Source organism: Anoplopoma fimbria, chromosome 20 (genome assembly GCF_027596085.1).
Source record: "Anoplopoma fimbria isolate UVic2021 breed Golden Eagle Sablefish chromosome 20, Afim_UVic_2022, whole genome shotgun sequence".
Lineage (NCBI taxonomy): Eukaryota > Metazoa > Chordata > Actinopteri > Perciformes > Anoplopomatidae > Anoplopoma > Anoplopoma fimbria.
In genome coordinates, this window is record NC_072468.1 from 23,157,062 (window position 1) to 23,164,024 (window position 6,963).

The following is a 6,963-nucleotide window of genomic DNA, read 5'->3' on the forward strand; positions in this document are numbered from 1 at the left end:
AATAGTTGTTGTTGTTTTTCTCTGTCTGTAAATATAATATTTCAGTTATTGTTGTTTTTTCTACTGTTTTTTTTTATTGCTTATTTATAATACTTGATTTATTTATTTATTTATTTATTTATTTATTTATTTATTTATTTTAGCTTGTCTTCTTCTACTATGTCTCTTGTGTGCACTTTACTCTACGCTGTTGTAAGCCTGCAAATGTCCCCGCTGCGGGACTAATAAAGGATTATCTTATCATATAAATTCTAATTAAAACACATTTTCACTTGTGTTATTACAATATTTTATCGTAAAATCTCAAATGTAGTATGTTCTTCTCATTGTACGCATGGCTTTTTACGCACGGAGCTGCGCGTAAAATGCCAAGTTTGGTACTTTGTGTCTTGTGTTTTGTATGTTAAGCAAAAGTTGATTTGTTGCATGAAGGTACTCTGCTCTGCTCCCAGCATCACATGACACATGGCAATAAAAACACTGTGCAATAATAGTTCAAATAGTTTTTTTTCTGTCTGTAAATATTATATTTCAGTTATTGTGTTTTTCTACTGTTTTTATTGCTTATTTATAATACTTGTTTTTTTTATTTATTTTTTTTTTTTTTTTTTTTTATCTTGTCTTTCTTTACTATGTCTCTTGTGTGCACTTTAACTCTATGCTGCTGTAAGCCTGCACATCTCCCCGCTGCGGGACTAATAAAGGATTATCTTATCTTATCTTATCTTATCTCTTAAGGTGAAATAGAAGCCTCACATCAGTCATTTTGAAGTACTGTCAATCCAAAGTACTGTGAATAAGATGAGACGGTGGGTGTGGGTGTGAAATGTGGGGCAGGAGGAGGAGTCTGTGAGACCGGCTGGGAGGAGATAAAAAGAAGCAGCCTGGGCCATCAGACACATTGCCTGATCAGTTTCTGACAGTGAAGGAACTTCTTTGACCTGTCACTGGATAAGGATGGAGCACACTGGACCACTGCCTACAATGAAACTGTTACAGGAAACAGAGGGAGCAACAAACGAAAGAAAGGTAAAAATAAATACCAATGCGTTTTCATAGAGTGTAGATAACAAATGCTATTGTGATGTTTATTCAGGTATTAAGGTGGCTATAACAGAAGTGTCCTAATGTTTTCCTCCACTGTACATTTGATTAATCCCAATTATTTTGTTCTCTTTCTAGATCATGAAATCTCAGATGGAGAAACGTCGAAGGGAGAGGATGAACCACAGTCTGGAGCTTCTGAGGACAATGTTGCTTCAAGAGCCACAACAACTGGTAAGAAGAAAACTTTGAGTGCAATCTTATATAGTGAAAGAAGGTTTCTTTATCATTAATTGTATGGCTTTGAAACATGCCATAGAACATACTGTCTTCTCAATCTCTAAATATTAAATGATGTTGAGGACACAATATGAAAGAAATCCAGGGACATTTGAACATTTGCATATGATAAGATAAAGAATGTTTAGGAAATATGTGAATTATTGCACCATTATGTACCATTGACCATTAACTCACTGTGATGTTTTCATTCAGGGTGAGAATCAACACAGAGTGGAGAAAGCTGACATACTGGAGCAAACAGTCCTCTTCCTGCAGCGCACTGCCAAAGGAGACAAGACGAGAGCTTCTCCTGCTGTTTCTTCTTGTTCTTCTGGTGGTGGTGATGATCGGGTTGGAGGCCAGAAACACTCCTTCCAAGACGGCTTCTCCGACTGCCTGCACACAGCTGCTCAGTTCCTGGGACCTGAGGGAAAGGCCTGAGGCTCGGAGAAGCACTGGACGCGTCTCTTGCCGCTCGCTTTTCCCGCTCAGACTCTGATCCTGCAGGTGTTCAAAGGAGAACCGAAGAAGCCCGTTCCTCCTCCAGCTCTCTGCCGCTCACACAGACCATTCTTCGGATAAAGAGGCAAAAGACCCAACACAGACTGCACGTGCGAGACTGCAGCATTGCTCATCCGTACCGGCTTCCAGTCCAGCAAGGGTTTCCCACAATTCCCCAACAATCCCAGAGACAAAATCCGCTTCAGATGAGACCAGCGACCAAACGGAGCCGGGCCCAGAGCAGCCCGGTCAGCCAGGCTTTCTGGAGGCCCTGGCCCTGATCACGAGGTCGTGACCTCTGAAAGTGAACATTTGATGACTCTAACAACTATTTAAAATTCACTGGGGCCATCTGTTATGTTCCTGAATGAATATGTGAATTGAAGTCTTGGCAAAAAATTGTCCTCTGGACTTCTGACAACTCATAGCGGTGTTGGTCCTCAACAACAACCTTAATATATAATGTATAGAACTAAATCTAATTTGTATGTGTGATGGGGCTGAGTCACTCCTCTTGTGTAATGCTTTTGAATGAGTGCAGTCAGTGGGGCAGCCAGCTATTCTGCTGACGGCACAGAGACTCTCCCAAACCGGGGACACACTTGAGCTGGATCACGTTGCCGAGTCAGGCTGTCCAGTGTCCTGCAGCTGAAGCGTTCCAGTCCAACCTCCATGTGCTGCTCTGCTGCATCTGCTGTCATGGATCAAAGATACTGAAGTGGATACTGACTGGGTGTCCATCCTTCACGTTTCCAGGTTTGGGACTTCAGAGTTGGAGTCTTGGAGATCCCCACGCAGCCCCTCACATTCACCCGTGTGCCATGATGTCTGCTGGCATCAATGACACCTGTGACTCTGTGAACTATATAACATGTATTCCCTTTAAATATATATATTGCCTATTTTGCACATTAATTTATTTCTGGATGTCTCCCTATGGTGAGAAGTATTCTTTTTTATAATAAAATAAAGACCTTTCTTAAAATGAAAAAAGCCTCGTATTCCATTATGTATTCATTTCTTTCAATGGCGAGCTGGGGGCCTGTTGTTGGCGCTGACATTGACAGCTCTCTTTAGTTGCAGTCGGAGGTGTGAAGTGTGGCCTCCTGCAGAGCTACATCCTCCAGGTGTGAAGTCTGGCCATGAGGGGACGGAGTTCAGTGGCAGTTTCCACTTCAAAGACATCAAAGAAAGCTCACACACTATTCACTGCCCGTGAATGCCTTTTAGGATAAAACCATTCAATGAAAAAGAATATATAATATAGCCTGGAGCAGCATATGCACATTGTATTGGGATTTTTTTTTTGAAATATAAGCAAATGAATAATAAAAAATCCAGATGTAGCTTCAGTTTACAGCCCTGACACACTGTAACATATACATATACATATACATGTTCCTTAAGAAGTCTGACCAAACTTGTTCTTTTTCTAAAATAAACCCCTTGTTACATTATTTATTGTAGTGTAATTTTTCATATCACTTCATAGAAAAATATAATTCATTGGCTTTGTGCCTGTGGAACCTATTCAGAATGCTACAGCACTGAACTGTCTCTGCTCTCTCTGGATCACTTTCTATCCAAATCCTTTTTCTTTACCAAACTGTTTACTTGACGTGGATGAGGTTCAATATCTGAACAACTCTTCCAGCTCATGTCCACGTGTGTTTTCATAGTAGTTAGTATTCATCCTGTCTCCTATACGTCCCCCCCCACCTGCTCACAGGCCATTTGTTTCTACGCGTGTCCGGTGTAAGTTCACAGGAAACAAAACGTGTCTTCACACCTCCTGACTGGCAGCTCTTTGAAGTTCAGTCACACTCTTTTTTCAAAATAAAAAAAAATAAAAAAAAAAAAAAAAATATATATATATATATACAGGATTGTTTAAAAACGATATAACACGTTTAGTAAAAAAAAAAAATCGATGACTGTCCAGTTAGTACATATACAGAATGATGTGCCAAGAGTTTGGTGAGGATTCCCATAGTAACACAATACATATACAATTATATTTATATTTGTCATTAGACCCTGCAGTCGATCATTAATTATGAAATATCCAGAATGCAGTTGTTTTTATTTAAGGAAGACTTTTTTTTACTTAGTTGGAGTGAATTTAACACAAATCCAAACTAGATGTCGTTCTAATGGCTCGTTCAGTCAAATATTTCCTTGAAAATGTGACTTTTATTCATTTATTTTCACTGTGTTGGAAAACAAGCACAGTTCCTAAAGTGAAACCTTGTTCTACATTGTGACACTGCTGATGTGAGGCAGCATGGAGACGCTTCTCTCTCTCTTTCTCCTGGGAACGAGAGAGCTTTTATTCTCTGTTAGTATTAGTGCGCCATTAATGGAAGTGTTCAGGTTCCCACACACACACTTTACACACACTGGTCACTCTGATGCAAATCACGCACCGAGGTTGTCCCCGTTGTTTTACTTCTTTAACACATATTGTTCATCAGAACTCATTGTGATTGTAGCTCTGCAGTTTAGATGAAGAACGCTGACTCAGCATTAAGTCTCCATCAGAGTGTGGATGGTTTTTAACATAGAATACTGCAGTTTTTTATTAATCTACCAAGTTAATGAAATTAAATGTTAAAAAACGTCCTCGACATTTCTATCACGTCTTTCCTAATGAAGGCATAGGCACGTGACAAAAATATTATGGCTGATAAATAGACAAAATACAACCTGGTGAAATATTATTATGGTATTTTTATTATTCTATGAGGACTGACAAATAAGAGTTATTCTAATGTACAAACATGTTTTAAAAAGTACTCTGTACTTTGGACTCTGACTTTTACTCAATGTATTTGAGTACTTCTCCCATCACTGCAACACGAACTGCTTACATAAGCAATGTGCATGGAGATAAACTGTTATATTGTTGTGAGGAGAATGAAACAAGTGGACACATGTCCCTCCAAGCCAAAAGGCAATAAATATATAGAAACAAATGGCCTGAAGTGGAAACGGCAGCATGCAGACACATGTGGAATAAGTGTGACACTGGGAGGCGTCCCCAGCTCTTTCTCATCATGGGGACAAGGAGCAGCAGGCTTCATCCTCACTTTATTACCTGTTAAAACCGATACTTCGTTTCCAAAGTGTGCTTGGAGGAGAGGTGGCTCTTGGGTTCCCACAAGCACGTAGCACACTGAGAATAATCACAACAGATGGTGTTTGAGGAGCTGGGAGTGAGAATGTGTTTGTGTGGCAAGAGTTGAACTTTGTTCTCCTGTTTTGTTGTTTACTGAAACTCACCACGTTGATGGGAAGAGTCGAGAACTACAGAACCACTGGACAGATTTACTGGAAACCAAACAGTAAGAGAGAGAGAGAGTGGTAGGAAGATGATCTGTTAACAGATGACTCAATGACTTGATCCAGTTTGTTTACTGGTGGTCGGAGAGTGTCCACACCGATGTGCACATGTGGGAGTAGCTCCTTCAACTGGTTCTCATGGGAGCACTGGTCAGGGAGCTGCATTCACACTTTATTATGTGTGAGAACCGATACTTCATCACAAAGAGTGTTTCAGGGAGAAGTGGCTGTCGGGTTCCCACGCGTTGCCTTTTGGTTTTTAATCTCATTATTTCACAGGCATCTGCAGAGCTGCGCGTAAAAGTTCATTTTACGACATATAGGAGCTATTTTCTGCAGAGTTTGCTGCTTTTTTTTTGCACATTAACAAACAGTTTGAATGAAATAAGATATATTAAACTTTGAGCTGTAGTTTCTCACTTAGTTTGTGTTTAATAATAAAACATTTCAAGCACATGCGCAGAGAATAGTGGCTTTTACGCAGAAACAGTGACGTTTCCTGCAGATGTTCTTGAATTCATGAGAAGCTCAACTATCAGGGTTCCTCGTCTCCACACTGCTGTAGTTGTGACGGTGTGGGCCTGAGGACGGGTCTCGTCTGGTCCTCATCATGAGGGAGAGAAGTCTCCCACGGTCGTGTGTCTGAGCGTCACGCTGGTTCGGCGGATGTTTGTTGTTTTCCCTCACACGTGCACAACGCGACACACGAGCGGGTCACACCTCCACAGGCTCGTGCCTCTGACACCTGGGGGGCAGCTGCTCGTGCCCGCAGATGAGGTAAGTGTTGAGGCACGTGTCTTCAGTCTGCCTCATCTGTGTCCAAATGTGTTGGAAACAGACAGTTAAGAAAATGTTGAAAAGGGGGGATTTATAAATCAATGTATAATGGAATGAATAAATACATAAATAGCTCACTTATAACTTTCTTCTAACTTTCTTTTGTTGTATATTCTATCTTTATTTTGTATAGTATGTATAGTATGTGTATTTATTGTCTGTGTAGTTGTATAGTATGTGTATTTATTGTCTGTGTAGTTGTATAGTATGTGTATTTATTGTCTGTGTAGTTGTATAGTATGTGTATTTATTGTCTGTGTAGTTGTATAGTATGTGTATTTATTGTCTGTGTAGTATGTATTTATTGTCTGTATGTATAGTATGTGTATTTATTGTCTGTGTAGTTGTATAGTCTGTGTATTTATAGTATAGTATGTATTTATTGTCTGTGTAGTTGTATAGTATGTGTATTTATTGTCTGTGTATTTATTGTCTGTGTAGTTGTATAGTATGTGTATTTATTGTCTGTGTAGTTGTATAGTATGTGTATTTATTGTCTGTGTAGTTGTATAGTATGTGTATTTATTGTCTGTGTAGTTGTATAGTATGTGTATTTATTGTCTGTGTAGTTGTATAGTATGTGTATTTATTGTCTGTGTAGTTGTATAGTATGTGTATTTATTGTCTGTGTCTGTGTAGTTGAGCTGCTGCAACACTTGAATTTCCCCCATGGGGATCAATAAAGGAATATAATAATAATGCTTTTACAATAATATATTTCCCTTTTCCACTAATATATTCAACATTAACTTTTAAACTGGAGCAGACTGTTTGGAGAAAAAAAGAGTCACAACGAAGCAGGCGTTCACTTGTAATGCTGAATATTTAACAGACCTTAACGACTTGGTAGATCTGAGTTAAGTAGTGTATCATGGAGGAGAACATTGGAGGAAAGTGAAATCTGTGATGGGAGGTCGTGGGTGGAGCCTAAAGCCACGCCCACCTCTGGCATAAAAG

At 39.5% G+C, this 6,963-nt stretch overlaps 1 pseudogene; it reads left to right on the forward strand.

Moving 5' to 3' along the window:
• Positions 1-833: 833 nt before the first annotated feature.
• LOC129110063 (transcription factor HES-2-like) lies at positions 834-2,788 on the forward strand (annotated as a pseudogene).
• The last annotated feature ends 4,175 nt before the right edge of the window (positions 2,789-6,963 follow it).